We start from the raw sequence: 26,703 nt of genomic DNA, 5'->3' as shown, positions 1-26,703 counted from the left end.
TTAGCTTCAGCACTGCCTGTTGCCGCTTCGCCGAGGCAGTGCTGCAGTGCTTCTGTGTCGCCCTGGACAAGCCAGGGGCCACAGAGCACAACACTTAAACACCCCACACTCCCTGCAGGCATATCATAGTCAAAACACAAAATCCTAGTTGCCTTCCCCAGGGGCTGTTGTCCACACCAGGGTGTGGAGCCAGGCGGTTGGTCTCCACCCACCGAGGAGGAGGGAAAACACAGGCAGTGAGAGTTAAGCTAAGGAAGTGGAAGGAGGAAAGTAGTAGAGAGGAGAAAAGTGACAGCAAAGAGCCTGAAGTTGGTCCGGGTGTGTGGACCGGACAGGACAGCAAGGTTGGCAGGATGTGGTGACCGTCTGCAGTTGAGGCCGATTGGAGTCTGCCGTAAGGACCGTGGACGGGTGGTGACCCGGCCGTACCGGACCGGTATACAAAGAGAAGCCAGCACCATTGGCAGAGGACTTTCGGATCCCGGCAAGGCTTGGTGTCGCCGTGAATTTGCCAAATCCGTTAGTGAAGGGAACCTCAGGGTTTCCAAACAGCCAAGTCCAGATAGAAGGCAACCGTACAACCGTGAAGGGGAGACACCGCCACCGCCAAGGGCAACCGTCTCCCAGGGCCAGCGCCTGTGGGCAAAAGGGGCTCCTCCGGCCCATATCCAGGTCGGGGAGCGGGTTACCGTTGGGAAACCATCACTACCAACACTTAACTTAGGTGCAGGGAGAGACAGTCATCACTAACCTGCAGGGAGGAACAACCGCAGCCGTCCGAGTGACCCGTCCATCCAGCCACTTGTTTTACCGTGAACTGTGAGCGCCCCCTCCTCCGCCCGCGACACTTCCAGCTTGGGACTGGTGTGGAGGGTAAAGTGGATGAGGATGCGCAGGAGGAGGAGGAGGCTGAGGAGCATGACATTCCGGAGCTGTAGAGTGTGTGTGAAACCCTGACTGAGGTAGGGCCTGCAAAACTTGGTGTGTGAAGGACGTGTTCCGTCCCTCGCTCAGACTGGGTCCCAGCTTGCACAATATTAACCCAGTGTGACGTCAACGAGATGTAGCGGCCTTGCCCACATGCACTTGTCCACGTGTCTGTGGTTAGGTGGACTTTGGCTGAAACAGCGTTGTTCAGGGCACGTGTGATGTTTTGTGACACGTGGTGGTTATGCAATGCGGGGACGGCACACCGGGAGAAATAGTGGCGGCTGTGGACCGAGTAACGTGGGACAGCTGCCACCATCATGTCGCGGAATGCTTCTGTCTCAACCAGCCTAAAAGGCAACATTTCCAGCGCAAGCAGTCGCGAAATGTTAGCATTTAGAACTGTGGCATGTGGGGTGTTGGCAGTGTATTTGCGCCTGCGTTCAAAGGTTTGCTGAATGGATAACTGAACGCTGCGCTGGGACAAGGACGTGCTTGATGATGGTGTTCTTTCTGCGTAGGCAACTGCAGGTGCAGGAGTGGAGGAGGCTTGTTCTCAGGCAGCATGGACAGGGGATTGGCTCGCATGCACAACCAGCGAAGACGTAGCAGTGACATCAGCAAGCACTGCTCCTCGACTCTGTTGTACTTCCCACAAAGTCGGGTGCTTGGCTGACATGTGCCTGATCATGCTGGTGGTGGTCAGGCTGCTAGTTTTGGTACCCCTGCTGATGCTGGCATGGCAGGTGTTGCAAATGGCCTTTTTAGAATCATCTGGAGCCAACTTAAAAAACTGCCAGTGTCAGAGTTCCGGGTTTTCCAGTTTTCTTTTGAAAGAGCTTGCCCTTTGTTAACATGGAGTTTTCTGTTCTGTTGCCCTACTTCCTGTCCATCTGTTTAAAAGCCGCCCCTAAAGCTTAGTCCAGTGCCTGAGTATACTGCTTCCTGTGTGCTCCTGCCCTGCTGCTTTTGGTTCCTGATTGTTATTCGGATCCTCTTGGAAAACAACCGACACCGACTCTGGACTTCATCTGGTATCATCTAGCTGTGCCCGGACTCCGTTTGCCGTCTTTGGTCGGCACTTCTGCCCGGTTCCTTCCGTTTAATACCACTCTGGACTCACATCACGTACGGACATTTTTGGACTTACCTATTGCCCTTTTGTGTCCCGGCTGCTGCGCATTTAGGGCTTCTGGGGTGATTGCCAGACAGTCCCTGTATAGGGGTTCGCTCTTGGTGGTCTCCCTGGGGGAGTCCGGTGCGCGGTCCCGGGAATTCCCTTTCGCTCCGTCCCTGGAAGGTATTTCCTGTATTTATGTTCTACTGTGTTTTTGTTCCGTTTATGTACATATTTGCTGGTTGCATATTATAAACGTCTTGCACCAAGAACTCGTCTCTGGTTGTCATTGCCCTAACGCAATCGAAATCCTCAATACATACAATAGTATTACAGCCAGACTCGGGAAGACCTAACATTTGTACAGGCACCTTGTGTCGTGTTGTTCCGGGGAACAGTTGCCTGACGTCTGCCTGGGGCCACCACTCTGCTTCTTACTGCCTGTTGGGATGCTACGCCTCCCTCCCCCTGTGCACTGCTGTCCTCGCTCTGCATATCCTCCTGCCAGGTTGGGTCAGTTACTGGATCATCCACCACGTCGTCTTCCTCTTCCGCACCCTGCTCCTCCTCCTGACTTCCTGACAATTGTGTCTCATCATCGTCCACCCCTTGTTGAGACACGTTGCCAACTTCGTGAGAACGTGGCTGCTCAAATATTTGGGCATCTGTACATACAATCTCGTCATGGCCCACTTCAACAGGAGCTGGCGAGAGGCCAGAATTTGTGAATGGAAACGTGAACGAACAGCTCTTCCGAGTGTACAAGTGTGGGATCAGTAATGTCCGTGGACGTGTACTCGGCCTGGTGGTAGGAAGGAGGATCAGGTTCTGAAATGTGCGGTGCAGTATCACGGCTACTGACACTTGACCGTGTGGAAGACAGAGTGTTTGTGGTGGTGCCAATCTGACTAGAAGCATTATCCGCTATCCAACTAACAACCTGTTGACACTGGTCTTGGTTCAAGAGCGGTGTACTGCTGCGGTCCCCAAGAATTTGGGACAGGACGTGCGAGCGACTAGATGTGGCCCTTTGTTGTGGCGAAATTAGAGCTTGCACACAACCTCGGTCTCTGCCTGCACCACCATCACGTCCACTTCCTTGTTCGTTGACAACGCCCTTGCGCATTTTGCAATGCTGTGCTGATGTGTATTATTCACTAGACTTGTGCGTTATATCCAAGTTTTTGCAAAACTCACACAAATGCAGCGGAAAGCTGCCACCAACAGGCACACACGTGCGGTTTTTAAATGCAAGCACGGAGGCTCTAAGAACCTAACAGGTCTCTATCCAGGGACAACGTGGAGCCTCCCAATTTTTGGCTGCCCTGCCTAAGGGCTATACTACAATAGACCCACTTCCTTCCAATGGGCACTTCAGGTTTACAGGCCCTCATGCACGTCTCTATCCAGGGACAACGTGGAGCCTCCCAATTTTTGGCTGCCCTGCCTAAGGGCTATACTATAATACACCCACTTCCTTCCAATGGGCACTTCAGGTTTACAGGCCGTCATGCACGTCTCTATCCAGGGACAACGTGGAGCCTCCCAATTTTTGGCTGCCCTGCCTAAGGGCTATACTACAATAGACCCACTTCCTTCCAATGGGCACTTCAGGTTTACAGGCCCTCATGCACGTCTCTATCCAGGGACAACGTGGAGCCTCCCAATTTTTGGCTGCCCTGCCTAAGGGCTATACTACAATAGACCCACTTCCTTCCAATGGGCACTTCAGGTTTACAGGCCCTCATGCACGTCTCTATCCAGGGACAACGTGGAGCCTCCCAATTTTTGGCTGCCCTGCCTAAGGGCTATACTATAATACACCCACTTCCTTCCAATGGGCACTTCAGGTTTACAGGCCGTCATGCACGTCTCTATCCAGGGACAACGTGGAGCCTCCCAATTTTTGGCTGCCCTGCCTAAGGGCTATACTACAATAGACCCACTTCCTTCCAATGGGCACTTCAGGTTTACAGGCCCTCATGCACGTCTCTATCCAGGGACAACGTGGAGCCTCCCAATTTTTGGCTGCCCTGCCTAAGGGCTATACTATAATACACCCACTTCCTTCCAATGGGCACTTCAGGTTTACAGGCCCTCATGCACGTCTCTATCCAGGGACAACGTGGAGCCTCCCAATTTTTGGCTGCCCTGCCTAAGGGCTATACTACAATAGACCCACTTCCTTCCAATGGGCACTTCAGGTTTACAGGCCCTCATGCACGTCTCTATCCAGGGACAACGTGGAGCCTCCCAATTTTTGGCTGCCCTGCCTAAGGGCTATACTACAATAGACCCACTTCCTTCCAATGGGCACTTCAGGTTTACAGGCCCTCATGCACGTCTGTATGCAGGGGCATTGGTGAACCTCACAATTTTGGACTTCCCTGGCAAAGGAAAATACTACAAAGACTCACTTCCTCAAAATGGGCACATTAGACTCAAGAGGCCTTCATGTACATCTCTTCTCAGGGACATCGGAGTGCCACACAATGTTTTCACGTAAAATCTTTCATGTATTAATCTCAAAAAGTAACATACACCAGCTCTATCTCACTATTGCGTATGTGCCCTTAACATTTCTGCCATGAAAAATCATTTTGGGGTCATTTTGGAAGGTTTTCTGGTGAGTCCGTAAAAATGGCGTGAAACGCGGACAAAATTGTTCACAGCTGTGACTTTTGAGTGATAAATGCTTCAAGGGGTCTTCCCCATGCTGTTGCCATGTCATTTGAGCACTCTTCTGAGACTTTTGTGACATTTTTAGGGTTTCTCCATGCTGCCGGGGGGTCATTTCACAAAAATACTCGGGTCTCCCATAGGATAACATTGGGCTCGTTGCTCGGCCCGAGTACACGAGTATCTTGGGAGGCTCGGCCCGAGCTTCGAGCACCCGAGCTTTTTAGTACTCGCTCATCACTAGTAGTAATATCTTCCGTTTGTTCTTTGTCTTCTTTATCTGTGCTTTCCTCTGTTTCTCTAACTTGTTCTCTTGACCTTGGGGTAGGCTGGATGTAGACAGTTGGGCTGCTATAGGCATTTCTGGGGCATGGTGTGATGTCTAGCGCAAACCAGCCACGTTCTCCCTGATGCTTTGTGAACTCCACCAGGTCCCTCACGTGCAAATTTCTTTCAGGATGTCCTCTGGGCAAATGGGCTCTCACATCCCTCTGGCTGACAAAGATTCCTTCTCCACACCAGGTGCAACGATGAAGCCGTACCCTGATTTGAGACTAAATTCTTTTACTACACCACGGCAAAGTGGTCCTCTTTCCTGGTGGTGTTTTTTTTTAAGAACTGCTTATCTTCTAAGTCCCGGTGTTACGAACCGGCGCAGCCATAGCCGCAAGCAGCCTGCTGCGGTTCCTGTTGCACCCAGGCGCCGGCTGCCGTTCTTGGCCGTGCCTCGGGTCGTCCAGTTGGCTGCTCCTTCCACCATGTCTAAGTGTGGAGAGGCGGCTAGTGCGCATGCGTGCGCCGATTTACCCCAGCCAAAGTCTAAGCCCGGTGTTTTGCCTAGTGAGCATGCTCAGCCTGATTGTGTTATTTCTGAGACTAAGTCCTCAGTTCAGGCTACTGAGCATGCTTCCACAATTAACCCTAACAGCCTCTTTGCACAGGTACTTGGACTTCATGCTGTGTCTAAGTTCTGGGATGTGCCTACTGAGCATGCTCAAACTGATAGTCTGCTTTCTGAGCCTGTTGCTCAGGCTACTGAGCATGCTCAGGCACTTAGTGCATCAGAGGCTAGGTCCGGTAAGGACCTCACTGAGCATGTCCGTGAGGTGGCAGGCCCTGATAGGGCAGAGGATGTCAGGTGTCCTGATGACGTGGCAACTCCGGACTGGCTCGCAGAGGCCCGCCCCTATGATCTGGCACCTCACCATTGGTCGTCAGACTATGACTGGTGAAGTGTTTGGGGCGTGGCTGCCATGAGGTCATCAATGACGTGGCGGTTCCGGATAGGTCGCATGTGACGTCACTGATGACATGGCACTTTGCTATTGGAACTTGGTGGTTCCACCCTGGGTTTGGGGCGGACCCAGGTTATAAAAGGGGCTGGAGTCAACATGGAGGTGCGCAGTCTTCATTTAGAGTTCTTGGTGGCATAATCCTTGTTGGAAGCAGTAGGTAGGGCTAGGCGAATGGTGCCTGTCAAGCCAAGATTTGTGGCTCAGCACATGAGGGTCAGGCGCCGTGCTTACTTACTTCCGTTCCTGTTGTGCTAGAGCAGTCCAGTGGTGTTAACTGGGCTGCGGCTGCTGCATCACCTGTTCAGTTGTGCCTCCTACGCACACGGACAGAATACCTGTTGCGTCACCTGTCCGAGAGTGCCTTCTACGCACACGGACAGTGTACCTGCTGCGCCACCTGTCCGGTTGTGCCCTCTACGCGCACGGACAGCGCCCCCCAGAACCCCTGTGAAGTTAACAGGGTGTTCCTGGATTGGGTGTGTGAACCCTATTCTCCTCCTCGGCTTCCCAGTCAAATGCTACTGGTGTGACTACCTGGTCTGACGTGTCCTTTATACACGTGGCCAGTCGAGTGGTGGCCAGAAACGCTAATTGGAGGACCGCTCGGCCTGACGTGTCTTACACACGTGGCCGACAGGGCGCTGTCGCAGCGGTCTTCTCGGTCAACGCTAACTGGTTACCATCCGGCCTGACGTGTTGTTACACACGTGGTCGGAGTAGCGTCCGCTCCACCGAAACGCTAACTGGGTTGTCGTCCGGTCTGACGTGTCCCTACACACGTGATTGGTTCTTTGAGTTATCTCAGAGCCATCCAGCCCTATAGTCTCTGCTTAACCCACAGGGTGTCAGCAGCTCCATTACCATCTGGAGCAGAGTGGGCCCCGACTGGCGATTGGGATATATACCCCTGGCCCTAATCTGCCGGTCCCCAAGTAACACCCGGGCTTTAACGGCTTCCTTATGCCGATCTGGGGACTGCTGCATTGCAGTCTGTTTTGCAATCTGTTTTGCTCTGGCGCGACGTCGTGCATTGCTTGTGGGGCTCTTGGTAACTGCAGGCTCCCAGGCTACGTACATTCGTGGTATGGTGATGGCCAGAGGTTCATCTTCAGCGGGGGGACGTCGGGCTCTCCTCATCCCAGCGGGAGTAGGGTAGCATTTCTGGCTCCGGTCCCCCCTCAATCATGCATGGCGCCGCATCCACCTCTGATGGGGTCGACTCCTCAGCCTCCTGGCCTCCCCTCCCCCTTAGTTCTCCTGAGCACTTCTCGGGTGGCAGCACTGGGGATAGGCTTCTCTCCTCGTGACAGGGCGGTGGGCTCATCTGAGCCGGAGCAGCCGCTGGGATCACTCCATGTAACCGCCCGGGGATGACGTACTGGTCCACCAGGTCTTTTGGGAACTGCGCCTCCAGCTCTGCCTTGAATCTCAAGAACGCAGGGTCTTCTCCCGGCGGGGACGCAGGACCTGGTTCTTCGGTCAGCAGCTGGGGTGCGGTGGCTGTTTCTGCCTTGCAGGCTAGAGTAGATTGCCTTGCGGCCTGGTCTTGGCAGGCCGGGCTGGGCGTCGCTGCTGCGGCCTGGTCTGGGCGGGCCGAGCCTGGCGTGGTTGTGGCCTGGACTTGTCTACTCGGGCTGGATGTGAATATCCACTACCCCCAAACACGACTAAATCAATCGCCTTATAACAGAGCCTCTTGTACTCCTTATAAACTCCATAGCTATAATCTAATATCATTTCTAAGGAGTACAAGAGGCTCTGTTATAAGGCGAGATTGATTTAGTCGTGTTTGGGGGTAGTGGATATTCACATCCAGCCCGAGTAGACAAGTCAGTGAATGGGCTGTGCTTTTCCTCCTTTTTAACCCCTTGTACTGCTTATAAACTCCATAGCTATAATCTAATATCATTTCTAAGGGGGAATCTATATGTATGTAGATGAGATCCCTCCTATATAGGTTTTATAGATTTATATGAGAGTTGAATTTGTTCCTTTGGGGATTGAATATTTATATACAGAGGCTATTATATGTATTTATTGTTGTAATATTTATTAATTTAATATATGTATCAGTGCTGTTTCTAATATTGGTGAAAGGGCAGAGGTGATGTTTTAATGATATAAACTCTGATATATTTTCGTTATGAACAAAGTATAACCTCCTTCTGCTCTCCTCACCAATAATATTTTTTTAGGTCAAAGATCCCTTTGTCTATGTGTTTTTTCTGGTGATGTTTTTCTTGATGTTGTGATGTTTTTAGTGATTTGGAATAAATAAAAAAATTTTAAAAAAAATATTTTTTGCAAAATAAAATTATTTTGATACAATATACTCTGATTTCTGTTTGTTTGTGACATGTATTCCTTTGAGTTAAAGTATCTTTAAAATCATGGTGGAGAAAATATAGAAATCTGCTAATATGTATCTACTTTTCTTAACAGGTCTAGTCTTTATGCTGTTCGTGACACCAGAATATGTGCCGCCCCGCGCATTACCTTCAGGTGTAGGGCGTCGCAGGGTCGCCACAGGCTTGGAGATCTTCTGGTCACAGGTAGGTTGATTTCTGTTGGATTCGTGACGCCACTCTCGGTATTGCGGTCAGGGCGACCGCCACTGCAGATTAAGGGACGCCTGGGGCTGATGTTGAATGCAGTTAGATGTAGTGGCCTCCCGAGAGTGAGGCTGGCCCCAGGGCCCAGTTTGGGTGTGTGGAACCACAGGTCACAGAATGACTCACACGCACAGCAAAAATGTCTTTCAGGGTTTTTACTCACTTTCAGGTGGCAGGGGTGAGTAACCCGGGCGAAGCTGTGATGAACAAGTGGAACCAGGAACTCCTTCAGGCTGACTTGTGAGGGTGGCTACTGACTCACCTTCCTAGCCCTTGTGTTTTTGTGGTGACCCAGACTTTTAGTCCTACGGGGTCACCCAGGGAAGTTGCTTCTGCCTGTTCTCCCCTTTTTTGGCCCGTCTGCTTGTAGCCTAGACCAGGTCACTCCGGCTGCTTGCCTCTTGTGAACTATGTGCCCTCTCGTTGCTACGTGGATCCAGACTGTGGTGTTATGGTGGAGGGTATGAAGTACCCCCACCTGCAGGTTTGGCAGCCCAACTGAATGGGACACTGCGCTGGGGACCTGTAACCCCGTGTGGCCTGGCCCTCTCCTGGCAGTCCACATACTCAGCCACCCCTTTGCACTCCAGCCTTGGGTGGATTTCAGGTGGCACTACCAGGTGACCGTTCTCCTCCATCAGTAACCACTGCACCTGCGGTGTCTGACAAGTGACAGCCTCCAGGTTTCCTCCTTGCGACTGCTCTCCCTGACCTTCACTTCATACTGGCTCACTACTTCTTCCCCTCTGTGTCTGCCTCTGCAACGTAGAAACCAGGCTCTCTACCACACCCCTTGAGTGGAGATGGAGGCCACACCCCCTCCTGGATTCCCCAGGGGTCCCTTCAAAGGTCAATGTGGGAGACCTGGTTACTATGCGCCTGTGTAACCACACCTCGGTCAGCCTTCTGGATTACTTGTATTGCACTGCCCCCAGCATGGGAAAAGTACTCAGTGGTGCCTGACCAGGTCAGGGGCGCCACATATCCATTTAGTATTAGTCAATGTGCATGATCATTAAGCCAGTTGTGAATCCATCTATCTTTTGTTGATTCCGTACTTGCTCATTATTTTAATAAGGATGTTATATGATACTTTATCAAATGCCTGACTGAAGTCAATGTATACTATGTCCACACAATTCCCCTGCTCCAACCATTCAGTGACTTTGTTACAGAAGGCAATCAGGTTGGCCTGACAAGATTTATTGGTCATAAAGTCGTGCTGGCTCTGGTTAATTAATGCCTTTCCATCCAGGTACCAAGTAAATGTTCTTTGACAATTTGCTTGAAGATTTTTCCTGCTATGGAGGTCAGGCTTACTTGCCTGTAATTCCCTGGATGCTCCTTTTTCCCCTTTTTGTAGATAATAACCACATTTGCCCTTTTCCAATCTAGAGAGACCACTCCTATTTCCCATGACTTATTGAAAATTATGGCAAGTGGTACTATTATTTCCTCAGCTATCTTTTTCAAGACTCTAGGGTGTAAATCAACTTGGATAAATATGCTAATATTAATCCTTTGCTTATTGCCAACTTGGACTCCTCCTGACCATCATTTCTATTATGATTATTGTTGATACTTGCATTAGATTTTCGGGAGAAGACAGATACAAAATACAAATTTAGTACCTCCACCTGCTGTTCAAGTCAACAGGTTTCAAAGTCATTACAGACTTCTTAATCAGGACAATCATCATTGATTGTCCTGATGAAGAAGTCTGTAATGACTTTGAAATGCATTGACTAATAAAACATGTTTGATACACATCATTTCGACTGTGTGGTTGTGCAGAAGATTAACTTTCTCCTACTCTATTATTCGATCTCCACCTGGGCTCTGCGGTGACCTACAGGCATTCATGGTTGTTGTAACTCTCACAAACATAAGAGGTGAACCTCTTCAGGATATTTCTCATAATTTATACATTGGATAAGACCCTATTTGCGCAATTTTCTTTTTCCAGCTGCATTTGATCACCTTTTTGATTTTGCAGGACTCAAATAGTTTCCTTCACTTTCCTTTGCTTTTAACATACCCCCAAAATCCTTTTACCTTACTCTTGGCCTCTTTTCCAAGCCTCAATTCATATTCGGCCTTAGTTCCTTTGATACTAGTCTTGCAGAGTCTGCAAAGTACAATGTATTCTTCCCTAGATATAATCCCCATCTTCCACTTGTTGTATGTTTCCATTTTCTTTTTAAGCAGGTGATGTAATTTTTTGCTCTTCTAACCTGGTTTATTTAGGTCTTTTCCATTTTTCTTCCTTTTAGGTATTGATAGTTCTTGTGCATTAAGGATTTCCTTCCAGAAGATTTCCCATTCTTTGTATGCAGTTTTGTGCTTAAGAATTATGTGGCAAGAAATTCTACCAACCCTTGCCTTTAGGCCCTTGAAGTCCGCTTTGCTAAAGTCAAACCTTGAAGTCTGTGTCTTCTCAGGTGTTCTCTCTCTTGCAACCCCAAATTTAATGATAGCAAGATTGTTGTGTCCCAGTGTCCCTGCTACCCCTGGTCCCTTAACCATATCCTTATTGTTTATTAGGAGTAGGTCCAAGATGGCTGTTCACCTTGTACTTTCTTCAACCAGCTGGGAGATTAAGTTGTCTGCAAGGCTGGATAAAAATTGGATGGAGCCTTTACTCTTACCTGTGAGGGTTTCCCAATGAATTTCTGGGTAGTTGAAATCTCCCATGATCACTTTTTCATGTTTTTTCAAGAATAAGGCCATTTGATGTGAAAAAAATCTCATCCATATCTTCTGTTTGACCTGGTGGTCTATAATAAACAGTTGTTATAATGTCCTTCCCATTGTTTGCTCTTTGAATTCTTAACCAAATATTTTCTAATAAATTCTCATTCTCTGAAACTTTAATTTCCGTGGAGATGTGTTCTTTTTTGACATACAATGCATCTCCTCCTCCTCTTTTGTTAGTTCTATTCTTTTTGAATCAGTTTTATCCTTCTATCTGTATGTTCCAATCTTGCGTGTCACAGGTTTCTGTATTACTATTATTTTATTCTGTATTACTCTAGTTCTCCTTGTTTGTTTTCCATGCTTTGTGCATTTGAATAAAAACATTTTAGTTTGTGCTCTGTTGCTCCCCTTTTCCTAGATTCCTTCTGAGTCTCCTGACCTCTATCCTCTTTACCACATCTAATATCCTTGTTTAGTACAAGTGCATCTCAATAAATTAGAATATCATCAAAAAGTTAATTTATTTCAGTAATTCAATACAAAAAGGAAACACATATTATATACGATAGTCATTATACACAGAGGAATCTATTTTAAGTGTTTTTTTTCTGTTAATGGTGATGATTATGGCTTACAACCAATGAAAATCCAAAAGTCATTGTCTCAGAAAATTAGAATAATTACCACAAATATCTGCAAAGGCATCTTAAGCATTTAAAATGGTCCCTTAGTCTGGTTCAGTAGGCTACACAATGATGGCCTTTTCTTAACAATTCTATCAAAGCTGCAGTTATACCAATTGCTTGTGCACCTTTTTCTATCACATTTTTTTGTTCCACTCAACTTTCCATTAATATGCTTGAATACGGCACTCTGAACAGCCAGCTTCTTTAGCAATGACCTTCTGTGCCTTACCCTCCTTGTGGAGTGTGTCAATGACTGCCTTCTAGACATCTGTCAGTAGTATTGATGAGTAGCAAAGTGAAATATAAAAATTAAATACGCCTAAAAGATACCTTTTAATAATTATTAGTAAAAAAAGGTCATATTTAAGACCCTGAGGTTAAAACAGACAAGGACAAACGAACATAAACATGATCATATAGCCAAAAATAGCCAAAAATTCTAAAGCAGAGTAATCCCCAAAAGGTGTGAGATCTGCCTTTATGCTTATATAGATAGATGGCACTAGGCATATATGTCTAGAGGAAATGATGCCCATAAAACAGCTCCACTATTACATAGATCAGGAAGAATAGGGAACGGTCTTACCCAATCTGCCGTGCTAGCCCTTTCTTATCTCAGTGAATACCACTGCTGGTTATAATGGTTAACAAAGGTCAGATAACCTGGTCCTCATCCTTATGACACAGGATCTTCATAAAACGTAAACCAGCTCCCAGCAGGGTGAAATGTCTCCCAACGAGTTTCCACAATCATCAGGGGAGAAATATAGTCAGTAGTTCTGGTCAATACAGACCTCTATACATGGCACACACACTGTTGAAAAAAATGCACAAAAACAGTATGTCATAAGTCCGTTCCAACACAGGAGCGGCCAGTTGAACAATATAGCTCAAGACTAAAGGCCACTTTACACACACAGATAAATCTTTGGCAGATCTGTGGTTGCAGTGAAATCATGGACATATTCTTCCATTTGTACACAGCCACAAACCTGAAACTGATTGTCCACAATTTCACTGCAACCACAGATCTGCCGCAGATTTATCTGTGTGTGTAAAGTGGCCTTTACTTTCAAGGACCAAAACGAAATCCTGAGCGGAGCACATTCATGGCACCGTAAAACAAAGTTTAAATGTGCCGGTCACTCAGTATGGCGTCTGACGTCACATCCGCATCCCGCGGTGAACCCGCCCCCGGGTCACATGATCGCGGTCGGAAAGTGCACATCATAGATGGCAGTGTCTCAGCGTGTATAGAAGCACGCCTGCGCAGACACCAATGTAGTGTCCACAAGAAAATGGCCACATGTAGTGCCAAAACAAAAAAGGCACCGAATTGCCAATAAAGCTGGCCCAATAGAATCGTAAGGGTCCACAATAAACTTGTACATTAAAGCACGAGAAATCCAGATAGGATATACAGGAAAAACAATCCTAGCAACATCAAAGATCTGAAAAAAGGCTATATAAGAGGCCAGCAAAAAGGAACCCCAAAAGGGAGAAAATACAAAAGATCCAAGGCCATATATGCAAATATACAGTGCCTAAAAGTAGTATTCAACCCCCTGCAGATTTAGCAGGTTTGATAAGATGTAAATAAGTTAGAGCCTGCAAACTTCAAACAAGAGCAGGATTTATTAACAGATGCATAAATCTTACAAACCAACAAGTTATGTTGCTCAGTTAAATTTTAATAAATTTTCAACATAAAAGTGTGGGTCAATTATTATTCAACCCCTAGGTTTAATATTTTGTGGAATAACCCTTGTTTGCAATTACAGCTAATAATCGTCTTTTATAAGACCTGATCAGGCCGGCACAGGTCTCTGGAGTTATCTTGGCCCACTCTTCCATGCAGATCTTTTCCAAGTTATCTAGGTTCTTTGGGTGTCTCATGTGGACTTTAATCTTGAGCTCCTTCCACAAGTTTTCAATTGGGTTAAGGTCAGGAGACTGACTAGGCCACTGCAACACCTTGATTTTTTCCCTCTTGAACCAGGCCTTGGTTTTCTTGGCTGTGTGCTTTGGGTCGTTGTCTTGTTGGAAGATGAAATGACGACCCATCTTAAGATCCTTGATGGAGGAGCGGAGGTTCTTGGCCAAAATCTCCAGGTAGGCCGTGCTATCCATCTTCCCATGGATGCGGACCAGATGGCCAGGCCCCTTGGCTGAGAAACAGCCCCACAGCATGATGCTGCCACCCCCATGCTTGACTGTAGGGATGGTATTCTTGGGGTCGTATGCAGTGCCATCCAGTCTCCAAACGTCACGTGTGTGGTTGGCACCAAAGATCTCTATCTTGGTCTCATCAGACCAGAGAACCTTGAACCAGTCTGTCTCAGAGTCCTCCAAGTGATCATGAGCAAACTGTAGACGAGCCTTGACATGACGCTTTGAAAGTAAAGGTACCTTACGGGCTCGTCTGGAATGGAGACCATTGCGGTGGAGTACGTTACTTATGGTATTGACTGAAACCAATGTCCTCACTGCCATGAGATCTTCCCAGAGCTCCTTCCTTGTTGTCCTTGGGTTACCCTTGACTCTTTGGACAAGCCTGGCCTCGACACGGGTGGAAACTTTCAAAGGCTGTCCAGGCCGTGGAAGGCTAACAGTAGTTCCATAAGCCTTCCACTTCCGGATGATGCTCCCAACAGTGGAGACAGGTAGGCCCAACTACTTGGAAAGGGTTTTGTACCCCTTGCCAGCCTTGTGACCCTCCACGATCTTGTCTCTGATGGCCTTGGAATGCTCCTTTGTCTTTCCCATGTTGACCATGTATGAGTGCTGTTCACAAGTTTGGGGAGGGTCTTAATTAGTCAGAAAAGGCTGGAAAAAGAGATAATTAATCCAAACATGTGAAGCTCATTGTTCTTTGTGCCTGAAATACTTCTTAATACTTTAGGGGACCAAACAGAATTCTGGTGGTTTGAGGGGTTGAATAATAAATGACCCTCTGAATAAACTTTTCTCAATTTAAAAAAAAAAAAAAGAAATAACATTCTTTTTTGCTGCAGTGCATTTCACACTTCCAGGCTGATCTACAGTCCAAATGTCACAATGCCAAGTTAATTCCGAATGTGTAAACCTGCTAAATCTGCAGGGGGTTGAATACTACTTGTAGGCACTGTATTTTATGCATGTTATCTACCACAATGAGCAACGGATCAGGAGAAGCAGGGACATAAGGGAAAGGGGGGAGGAGGGTGATGTATTAAGGACAAACCCAATAACAGGATAGACGGTCCAGGGTAAATGAAAAGAGGGGAAATAACCACCACCTAGGTCCTACAACTAGTAAATGGCCCTGACAAATAACACCGGTCCTACCTAGTTGTGGAGGTCGACACCCTAGGACAGAACGGTGGATGGTGCCCCCACTCGGACGACGACTCGCCCTACTAAGTATCCCTGTTCTATGCTTCCAAAAAGGGTGCAAAAGAGAGTGTCATTAAGACTCTGTGGTTTGACCGTTTTTAACCAAAAGATCCATTTGGTCTCTTGTTTAAGGATCTTATTATCCCAATTTCCTCCTCTGATGGGGGGGTGAAATGACATCAATGCCCTGAAAGCTAATCACTTTGGGGTTCCCCACGTGATTCTCCAAGACGTGTCGAGCCACAGGGGTATCATTACCTAGGATTATCATCACGAAGGTGTTCCCCTATTCTCCTCCTGAACTCCCTCTTGGTTTTCCCAATATATTCCTTGCGACAAATACAGGTGGCTTTGTAGATGACGCCCTTGGTTCTGCAATTAATGAATGACCGAATCTCATAACGTCTGCCTGTGACATTTGAAAGAAAAAACCTGCCGGGGTTCAAAGATCCACAAGCAATATAGCCACTGCATCTAAAACAGCCCCTAACATTACTGGTCAGCCATGTCTTTTTGTTGCTCATAAAATGGCTATGAACCAGTCTCTCTTTGATAGAGCGGGCCTTCCTGTAAGTCACTGCAGGTGTTCCAGGAAGGAATTTTCCGATGTCACCGTCCATTTTAAGAATGGACCAGTGCTTCTCAAGAATTATCCTAACCTCCCCCGATCCATTGCTGAATGTAGTGATGAACCGAATGAGGTCATCATTCAATGTTACCTTCGCAGGTGAGTGTAGCAGATCATTCCTGCCCCTTTGCTAAGTCTCTATAAGGGCCTGGTTGATAACATGGTCAGGGTTATTCCCTGTGATGTAGCCTCAAACTTAGATCACTTGCCTGTACACGAAATTTCTGTTCATCCGAACAATTCCGTTTTAGCCTATGGAATTTTCCTTTCGGGATTCCTTTTTTCAAACCCATGGGATGTCCGCTCTCCCATCTTAGAAGGGAATTGGTAGAGGTTGGTTTTCGGTAGGTACTGGTCCAAATATTTCCTATTGAGTCCCTCTCCACCAAAATGTCAAGAAAGGGCAATTTCCATTTGTTGGATTCATAAGTAAAGGCCAAGCCAAAGGAGTTGTTGTTAAGTATGCTGACTACCTCCTGGAGCTCGTTCTCCTTGCCCCTCCATAAAACAAACACGTCGTCTATATAACCACACCATAGACTAATCTTATCGTAGGGGATCGGAGACTCGTCACCAAAAACAATTGTCTCCTCCCACTAGCCGAGGAGGTTTGCATATGAAGAGGCTACCAGGCTCCCCATCGCGGTCCCCCTCAGCTGGTGGTAAATCTGTCCATCAAACAGGAAGACATTGTTTTTTTAAGCAAAACTCCACAAGGTCCAACAGGAAGGTATTATGATCTTCAAACTGTCTCCCTCTACTTCTCAAGAAGAACTTGACCGCCTGAAGGCCAAGGTCATGTCTAATCGAGGAGCAGAGGGATTCGACATCTATGCTTACAAAGATGGTATATTCATCAATCATTACCCCCTCAAGTCTTTTTAGTAAATCTGAGGTATCCCTGAGGTATGAGCCCAGCGATGTTACAAAGGGTCTCAATAATTTATCAGCATAGATGCCTAAATTCTGGGTAATACTTCCAATGCCTGAGACAATGGGTCTACCCTGTAGTGGATTCAAACCTTTGTGCAACTTGGGTAGGCAATAGAAAGTGGGGGTCACTGGGAAGGTGGGATATAAATACTCAAATTCAGTTTTATTAATTAAACCCTTATCACGTGCTCCCATCAACAGATCTATAAGGACCAAAACATGTTCAGATATAGGGTTTTTTTTTTAGTTTTTCATAGCTGGTTTTGTCCCCAAGAATATCCATGCACATTTTTTTATAGTCAGGGGTATTCATGAGGACAATGTTCCCCCCTTTATCATACTCCTTAACAACGACCTCAGTATCTTTTTCTAATTTCATGAGACAATCCATCTCATCCTTAGTCAGATTGTACCTCTTGGTGTGTTTATCCGTAACCGACTCCAAATCTCGTGTAACGAGGTTGCAAAAAATGTCAATAGAGATGACTTCATTAGTGGCTGGAGGCATCTTACTGCTTTTTTGTTTGAGGTCCGTAAATGGACCTCTCCCCTCACTATTTGGATCAATATCACCCAAGCTGTACAGGAGTCTCACGTCCTCCAATAAATTGTCAGCAATTCCTATCTCCCTACAGATCTTTCTGGTCTCATTTGCAAAATATTTCTTCCATTTTAATTTTCATGTGAAAGATTTAAATCTTTCACAGTATCAAAGTGATTAAAATCGGGCGTCGGGACGAAGGAGAGGCCCTTACTCAGAATGGTCATTTCCAAGCTAGAAAGGGATTTTTTTTGAGAGGTTTATAACCTGGGTTGATCCCCCTGTGGGCTGTATCCCATTAAATTCTGTTTGCTTCTCAGGAAGTGGTTGGACTCTAAAAAATGCCCTTTGTTATAACTAGAGATGAGCGAACCGGTCCCGGTTCGGCTCGAGGCGGTTCGCCGAACGGGGGGTCTGGCTCGAGTTCGGCTCGTCGAACGTTCGACGAACCGAACTCGAGCCCATAGGAAACAATGGCAGGCAATCACAAACACAGTAAAACACCTAGAAAACACCCTCAAAGGTGTCCAAAAGGTGACAAACAACTCACAACACAACACAAACACATGGGAAAGTGACAAGGACATGTACTCATGCGAAAACAAAACAGCTGGACAAGGAAAAAGAGGAGGACACACAGATATAGGCATGGCACGCCCTTCTAAAGTCATGTAAAACACCGCAAGGTGACTCCAAGCGGAGTCTCCCTTTTTTCCAAAAATTGGGCCCCACACACCCACCCCTTCAGTGGCAGCAGTTGTGCCCCAGTTGTACACTTCACAGCTAGATTTGCATCAAGCACATTCAAAAATACGCCATTCTTATCCGTCCCCAGGATGACACCGGGGTAGGTAGCAAAGTCTTTCCTGATCCCAGCTCTGTTCATCTTGGCTTCTTTTAAAAACACAGCAAGCAAGGGTTACTCCAAGCGGAGTCTCCCTTTTTTCCAAAAATTGGGCCACACAGACACCCACCCCATCAGTGGCAGCACTTGGGCCCTAGTTGCAAACAGGATGTTTTGATTTGCATCAAGCACATTCAAAAATACGCTATTCTTAGCCGTCCCCAGGATGACACTGGGGTAGGTAGCAAAGTCTTTGCTGACCCATGACTTGTTCATCTTGGCTTCTTTTAAAAACAATGTAAGCAAGGGTTACTCCAAGCGGAGTCTCCCCTTTTTTCCAAAAATTGGGCCCCACACACACCCACCCATTCAGTGGCAGCAGTTGTGCCCCAGTTGTACACTTCACAGCTAGATTTGCATCAAGCACATTCAAAAATACGCCATTCTTATCCGTCCCCAGGATGACACCGGGGTAGGTAGCAAAGTCTTTCCTGATCCCAGCTCTGTTCATCTTGGCTTCTTTTAAAAACACAGCAAGCAAGGGTTACTCCAAGCGGAGTCTCCCTTTTTTCCAAAAATTGGGCCACACAGACACCCACCCCATCAGTGGCAGCACTTGGGCCCTAGTTGCAAACAGGATGTTTTGATTTGCATCAAGCACATTCAAAAATACGCTATTCTTAGCCGTCCCCAGGATGACACTGGGGTAGGTAGCAAAGTCTTTGCTGACCCATGACTTGTTCATCTTGGCTTCTTTTAAAAACAATGTAAGCAAGGGTTACTCCAAGCGGAGTCTCCCCTTTTTTCCAAAAATTGGGCCCCACACACACCCACCCATTCAGTGGCAGCAGTTGTGCCCCAGTTGTACACTTCACAGCTAGATTTGCATCAAGCACATTCAAAAATACGCCATTCTTATCCGTCCCCAGGATGACACCGGGGTAGGTAGCAAAGTCTTTCCTGATCCCAGCTCTGTTCATCTTGGCTTCTTTTAAAAACACAGCAAGCAAGGGTTACTCCAAGCGGAGTCTCCCTTTTTTCCAAAAATTGGGCCACACAGACACCCACCACATCAGTGGCAGCACTTGGGCCCTAGTTGCAAACAGGATGTTTTGATTTGCATCAAGCACATTCAAAAATACGCTATTCTTAGCCGTCCCCAGGATGACACTGGGGTAGGTAGCAAAGTCTTTGCTGACCCATGACTTGTTCATCTTGGCTTCTTTTAAAAACAATGTAAGCAAGGGTTACTCCAAGCGGAGTCTCCCCTTTTTTCCAAAAATTGGGCCCCACACACACCCACCCATTCAGTGGCAGCAGTTGTGCCCCAGTTGTACACTTCACAGCTAGATTTGCATCAAGCACATTCAAAAATACGCCATTCTTATCCGTCCCCAGGATGACACCGGGGTAGGTAGCAAAGTCTTTCCTGATCCCAGCTCTGTTCATCTTGGCTTCTTTTAAAAACACAGCAAGCAAGGGTTACTCCAAGCGGAGTCTCCCTTTTTTCCAAAAATTGGGCCACACAGACACCCACCCCATCAGTGGCAGCACTTGGGCCCTAGTTGCAAACAGGATGTTTTGATTTGCATCAAGCACATTCAAAAATACGCTATTCTTAGCCGTCCCCAGGATGACACTGGGGTAGGTAGCAAAGTCTTTGCTGACCCATGACTTGTTCATCTTGGCTTCTTTTAAAAACAATGTAAGCAAGGGTTACTCCAAGCGGAGTCTCCCCTTTTTTCCAAAAATTGGGCCCCACACACACCCACCCATTCAGTGGCAGCAGTTGTGCCCCAGTTGTACACTTCACAGCTAGATTTGCATCAAGCACATTCAAAAATACGCCATTCTTATCCGTCCCCAGGATGACACCGGGGTAGGTAGCAAAGTCTTTCCTGATCCCAGCTCTGTTCATCTTGGCTTCTTTTAAAAACACAGCAAGCAAGGGTTACTCCAAGCGGAGTCTCCCTTTTTTCCAAAAATTGGGCCACACAGACACCCACCCCATCAGTGGCAGCACTTGGGCCCTAGTTGCAAACAGGATGTTTTGATTTGCATCAAGCACATTCAAAAATACGCTATTCTTAGCCGTCCCCAGGATGACACTGGGGTAGGTAGCAAAGTCTTTGCTGACCCATGACTTGTTCATCTTGGCTTCTTTTAAAAACAATGTAAGCAAGGGTTACTCCAAGCGGAGTCTCCCCTTTTTTCCAAAAATTGGGCCCCACACACACCCACCCATTCAGTGGCAGCAGTTGTGCCCCAGTTGTACACTTCACAGCTAGATTTGCATCAAGCACATTCAAAAATACGCCATTCTTATCCGTCCCCAGGATGACACCGGGGTAGGTAGCAAAGTCTTTCCTGATCCCAGCTCTGTTCATCTTGGCTTCTTTTAAAAACACAGCAAGCAAGGGTTACTCCAAGCGGAGTCTCCCTTTTTTCCAAAAATTGGGCCACACAGACACCCACCACATCAGTGGCAGCACTTGGGCCCTAGTTGCAAACAGGATGTTTTGATTTGCATCAAGCACATTCAAAAATACGCTATTCTTAGCCGTCCCCAGGATGACACTGGGGTAGGTAGCAAAGTCTTTGCTGACCCATGACTTGTTCATCTTGGCTTCTTTTAAAAACAATGTAAGCAAGGGTTACTCCAAGCGGAGTCTCCCCTTTTTTCCAAAAATTGGGCCCCACACACACCCACCCATTCAGTGGCAGCAGTTGTGCCCCAGTTGTACACTTCACAGCTAGATTTGCATCAAGCACATTCAAAAATACGCCATTCTTATCCGTCCCCAGGATGACACCGGGGTAGGTAGCAAAGTCTTTCCTGATCCCAGCTCTGTTCATCTTGGCTTCTTTTAAAAACACAGCAAGCAAGGGTTACTCCAAGCGGAGTCTCCCTTTTTTCCAAAAATTGGGCCACACAGACACCCACCCCATCAGTGGCAGCACTTGGGCCCTAGTTGCAAACAGGATGTTTTGATTTGCATCAAGCACATTCAAAAATACGCTATTCTTAGCCGTCCCCAGGATGACACTGGGGTAGGTAGCAAAGTCTTTGCTGACCCATGACTTGTTCATCTTGGCTTCTTTTAAAAACAATGTAAGCAAGGGTTACTCCAAGCGGAGTCTCCCCTTTTTTCCAAAAATTGGGCCCCACACACACCCACCCATTCAGTGGCAGCAGTTGTGCCCCAGTTGTACACTTCACAGCTAGATTTGCATCAAGCACATTCAAAAATACGCCATTCTTATCCGTCCCCAGGATGACACCGGGGTAGGTAGCAAAGTCTTTCCTGATCCCAGCTCTGTTCATCTTGGCTTCTTTTAAAAACACAGCAAGCAAGGGTTACTCCAAGCGGAGTCTCCCTTTTTTCCAAAAATTGGGCCACACAGACACCCACCCCATCAGTGGCAGCACTTGGGCCCTAGTTGCAAACAGGATGTTTTGATTTGCATCAAGCACATTCAAAAATACGCTATTCTTAGCCGTCCCCAGGATGACACTGGGGTAGGTAGCAAAGTCTTTGCTGACCCATGACTTGTTCATCTTGGCTTCTTTTAAAAACAATGTAAGCAAGGGTTACTCCAAGCGGAGTCTCCCCTTTTTTCCAAAAATTGGGCCCCACACACACCCACCCATTCAGTGGCAGCAGTTGTGCCCCAGTTGTACACTTCACAGCTAGATTTGCATCAAGCACATTCAAAAATACGCCATTCTTATCCGTCCCCAGGATGACACCGGGGTAGGTAGCAAAGTCTTTCCTGATCCCAGCTCTGTTCATCTTGGCTTCTTTTAAAAACACAGCAAGCAAGGGTTACTCCAAGCGGAGTCTCCCTTTTTTCCAAAAATTGGGCCACACAGACACCCACCACATCAGTGGCAGCACTTGGGCCCTAGTTGCAAACAGGATGTTTTGATTTGCATCAAGCACATTCAAAAATACGCTATTCTTAGCCGTCCCCAGGATGACACTGGGGTAGGTAGCAAAGTCTTTGCTGACCCATGACTTGTTCATCTTGGCTTCTTTTAAAAACAATGTAAGCAAGGGTTACTCCAAGCGGAGTCTCCCCTTTTTTCCAAAAATTGGGCCCCACACACACCCACCCATTCAGTGGCAGCAGTTGTGCCCCAGTTGTACACTTCACAGCTAGATTTGCATCAAGCACATTCAAAAATACGCCATTCTTATCCGTCCCCAGGATGACACCGGGGTAGGTAGCAAAGTCTTTCCTGATCCCAGCTCTGTTCATCTTGGCTTCTTTTAAAAACACAGCAAGCAAGGGTTACTCCAAGCGGAGTCTCCCTTTTTTCCAAAAATTGGGCCACACAGACACCCACCCCATCAGTGGCAGCACTTGGGCCCTAGTTGCAAACAGGATGTTTTGATTTGCATCAAGCACATTCAAAAATACGCTATTCTTAGCCGTCCCCAGGATGACACTGGGGTAGGTAGCAAAGTCTTTGCTGACCCATGACTTGTTCATCTTGGCTTCTTTTAAAAACAATGTAAGCAAGGGTTACTCCAAGCGGAGTCTCCCCTTTTTTCCAAAAATTGGGCCCCACACACACCCACCCATTCAGTGGCAGCAGTTGTGCCCCAGTTGTACACTTCACAGCTAGATTTGCATCAAGCACATTCAAAAATACGCCATTCTTATCCGTCCCCAGGATGACACCGGGGTAGGTAGCAAAGTCTTTCCTGATCCCAGCTCTGTTCATCTTGGCTTCTTTTAAAAACACAGCAAGCAAGGGTTACTCCAAGCGGAGTCTCCCTTTTTTCCAAAAATTGGGCCACACAGACACCCACCCCATCAGTGGCAGCACTTGGGCCCTAGTTGCAAACAGGATGTTTTGATTTGCATCAAGCACATTCAAAAATACGCTATTCTTAGCCGTCCCCAGGATGACACTGGGGTAGGTAGCAAAGTCTTTGCTGACCCATGACTTGTTCATCTTGGCTTCTTTTAAAAACAATGTAAGCAAGGGTTACTCCAAGCGGAGTCTCCCCTTTTTTCCAAAAATTGGGCCCCACACACACCCACCCATTCAGTGGCAGCAGTTGTGCCCCAGTTGTACACTTCACAGCTAGATTTGCATCAAGCACATTCAAAAATACGCCATTCTTATCCGTCCCCAGGATGACACCGGGGTAGGTAGCAAAGTCTTTCCTGATCCCAGCTCTGTTCATCTTGGCTTCTTTTAAAAACACAGCAAGCAAGGGTTACTCCAAGCGGAGTCTCCCTTTTTTCCAAAAATTGGGCCACACAGACACCCACCACATCAGTGGCAGCACTTGGGCCCTAGTTGCAAACAGGATGTTTTGATTTGCATCAAGCACATTCAAAAATACGCTATTCTTAGCCGTCCCAGGATGACACTGGGGTAGGTAGCAAAGTCTTTGCTGACCCATGACTTGTTCATCTTGGCTTCTTTTAAAAACAATGTAAGCAAGGGTTACTCCAAGCGGAGTCTCCCCTTTTTTCCAAAAATTGGGCCCCACACACACCCACCCATTCAGTGGCAGCAGTTGTGCCCCAGTTGTACACTTCACAGCTAGATTTGCATCAAGCACATTCAAAAATACGCCATTCTTATCCGTCCCCAGGATGACACCGGGGTAGGTAGCAAAGTCTTTCCTGATCCCAGCTCTGTTCATCTTGGCTTCTTTTAAAAACACAGCAAGCAAGGGTTACTCCAAGCGGAGTCTCCCTTTTTTCCAAAAATTGGGCCACACAGACACCCACCCCATCAGTGGCAGCACTTGGGCCCTAGTTGCAAACAGGATGTTTTGATTTGCATCAAGCACATTCAAAAATACGCTATTCTTAGCCGTCCCCAGGATGACACCGGGGTAGGTAGCAAAGTCTTTCCTGATCCCAGCTCTGTTCATCTTGGCTTCTTTTAAAAACACAGCAAGCAAGGGTTACTCCAAGCGGAGTCTCCCCTTTTTTCCAAAAATTGGGCCACACCAGACACCCACCCCATCAGTGGCAGCACTTGGGCCCTAGTTGCAAACAGGATGTTTTGATTTGCATCAAGCACATTCCAAATCCACAAGCATTTACTCTCCCCAGGATGACACAGGGGTAGTAAATTCCTTCTGGATCCATGACTTGTTCATTTTGATGAACGTCAGTCTGTCCACATTGTCACTGGACAGACGCGTGCGCTTATCTGTCAGCACACACCAGCAGCACTGAATACACGTTCAGAGACAACGCTGGCAGCTGGACACGACAAAATCTCCAAGGCGTAAGTTGCGAGCTCTGGCCATTTTTGTAGGTTTGAAGCCCAAAAGGAGCAAGGCTCCAGTTGCACAGTCATGGCATCGATGTTCATTTGGAGATACTCCTGTATCATCCTCTCCAGCCGTTGACTATGTGTCAGACTTGTTGTCTCTGGTGGCCTTGCAAAAGAGGGTCTAAAAAAATTATGAAAAGATTCCATAAAATTGCTGTTACCGGCACCAGAAAAGGTCCTACTGGTACGGGTAGACTGTTGAAGATGACGAGACCGTCCCATGTTTGTCAAGTTACAACTGGGAGATTCACTCCCTGCACCTGCACGCGGTTGTTTGGTGGAAAAGCCGAGCTAAGATCTAGTAACAGCTTCTGCTGATACTCCTGCATACGTGCGTCCCTTTCTATGGCTGGAATTATGTCACAAAATTTGGACTTGTACCGGGGATCTAATAGTGTGGCAATCCAGTAGTCATCATCACTTCTAATTTTGACAATACGACTGTCATGTTGGAGGTAGTGCAACAAAAAGGCACTCATGTGTCTTGCGCAGCCATGCGGACCAAGTCCACGCTGTGTTTGTGGCATAGAGGTGCTACCCGTTCTTTCTTCCTCTGACATCTGACCCCAACCTCTTTCAACTGAAATTTGACCAAGGTCTCCCTCATCCGCTGAGTCTTCCATGTCCATGGACAGTTCGTCCTCCATTTCTTCATGTTCTCCTGCACCTTGCTCAACATTTCGCCTGCTACTATGCGCCCTTGTCGATCCCTGTCCCCCTTGGTCCCATGCCTGCTGCGTTGGTGATGATGAACGTCTGGACCTTGGTGATGTTGTTGTCCCTTGCGCATATGAATCCTCCTGTAGTTCCTCCCCTTCATGTTGTCCCACCCCCTGACTCCGAATAGTGTTTAGCGTGTGCTCCAGCATGTAAATGACTGGAATCGTCATGCTGATAATGGCATTGTCAGCGCTAAACATATTCGTCGCCATGTCGAAACTGTGCAGAAGGGTGCATAGGTCCTTGATCTGAGACCACTCCATCAGGGTGATCTGCCCCACCTCTGCATCTCGTTGGCCCAGGCTATACGTCATGACGTATTGCACCAGGGCTCTGCGGTGCTGCCACAGTCGCTGTAACATGTGGAGAGTTGAATTCCAGCGTGTCGCCACATCGCATTTCAGGCGATGAACCGGCAGGCCGAAAGACTTCTGGAGCGATGCAAGTCGCTCAGCTGCGGCGCTTGAACGGCGGAAGTGAGCAGACAGTTTTCGTGCCCTGTTCAGAAGGCCATCTAGGCCGGGATAGTGTGTTAAAAATTGCTGCACGACAAGGTTCAACACGTGAGCCATACAAGGTACGTGTGTCACCTTGCCCAGGCGAAGGGCCGCACCCAGGTTTGCAGCATTGTCGCACACGGCCTTACCAGGCTGCAGGTTGAGTGGAGACAACCATTTATTAAACTCGGACCGCAGAGCTGACCACAACTCCTCAGCTGTGTGACTCTTATTACCAAGACATGTCAAGCTAAAGACCGCCTGATGCCGTTGCGCTCTGCTGCCAGCATAGTAATGAGGGGTGCGTGATTCCTTCTGCGCAGTGAGAACGCTGGTGGCCTGACCAGGCAGGCTTGGGGCGGAGGTGGAGGACCCAGATGAGGTGGAGGATGCAGAAGCAGTGGCGGAACTTGGACAGACAGAGGATTGACACACAAGTCGTGGGGACGGCAAGACTTGTGCAGCAGACCCTTCACCATCTATCACCATAGTTACCCAGTGCCCAGTCAGCGACATGTAACGTCCCTGTCCATGCTTACTGGTCCAAGTATCGGTGGTGAAATGCACCCGTTCACACACAGAGTTTCTCAAGGAAGCGGTGATGTTGTGTGCGACATGCTGGTGTAGCGCGGGCACACCTTTCTTAGAGAAGTAGTGGCGACTAGGCATCTGGTACTGGGGCACAGCGACAGACATAAGGTCTCTAAAATCCTGTGTGTCCACTAGGCGGAAAGGCAGCATTTCGGTAGCCAACAGCTTACAGAGGGATAGAGTCAACCTCTTAGCTTTGTCATGGGTCGGAGGAAGTGGCCTTTTATTTGACCACATCTGAGGGACAG

The sequence above is a fragment of the Anomaloglossus baeobatrachus genome, chromosome 10, assembly GCF_048569485.1.
Source record: "Anomaloglossus baeobatrachus isolate aAnoBae1 chromosome 10, aAnoBae1.hap1, whole genome shotgun sequence".
NCBI classification, from domain to species: Eukaryota; Metazoa; Chordata; class Amphibia; order Anura; family Aromobatidae; genus Anomaloglossus; species Anomaloglossus baeobatrachus.
Note: the sequence above shows the minus strand (reverse complement) of the source record.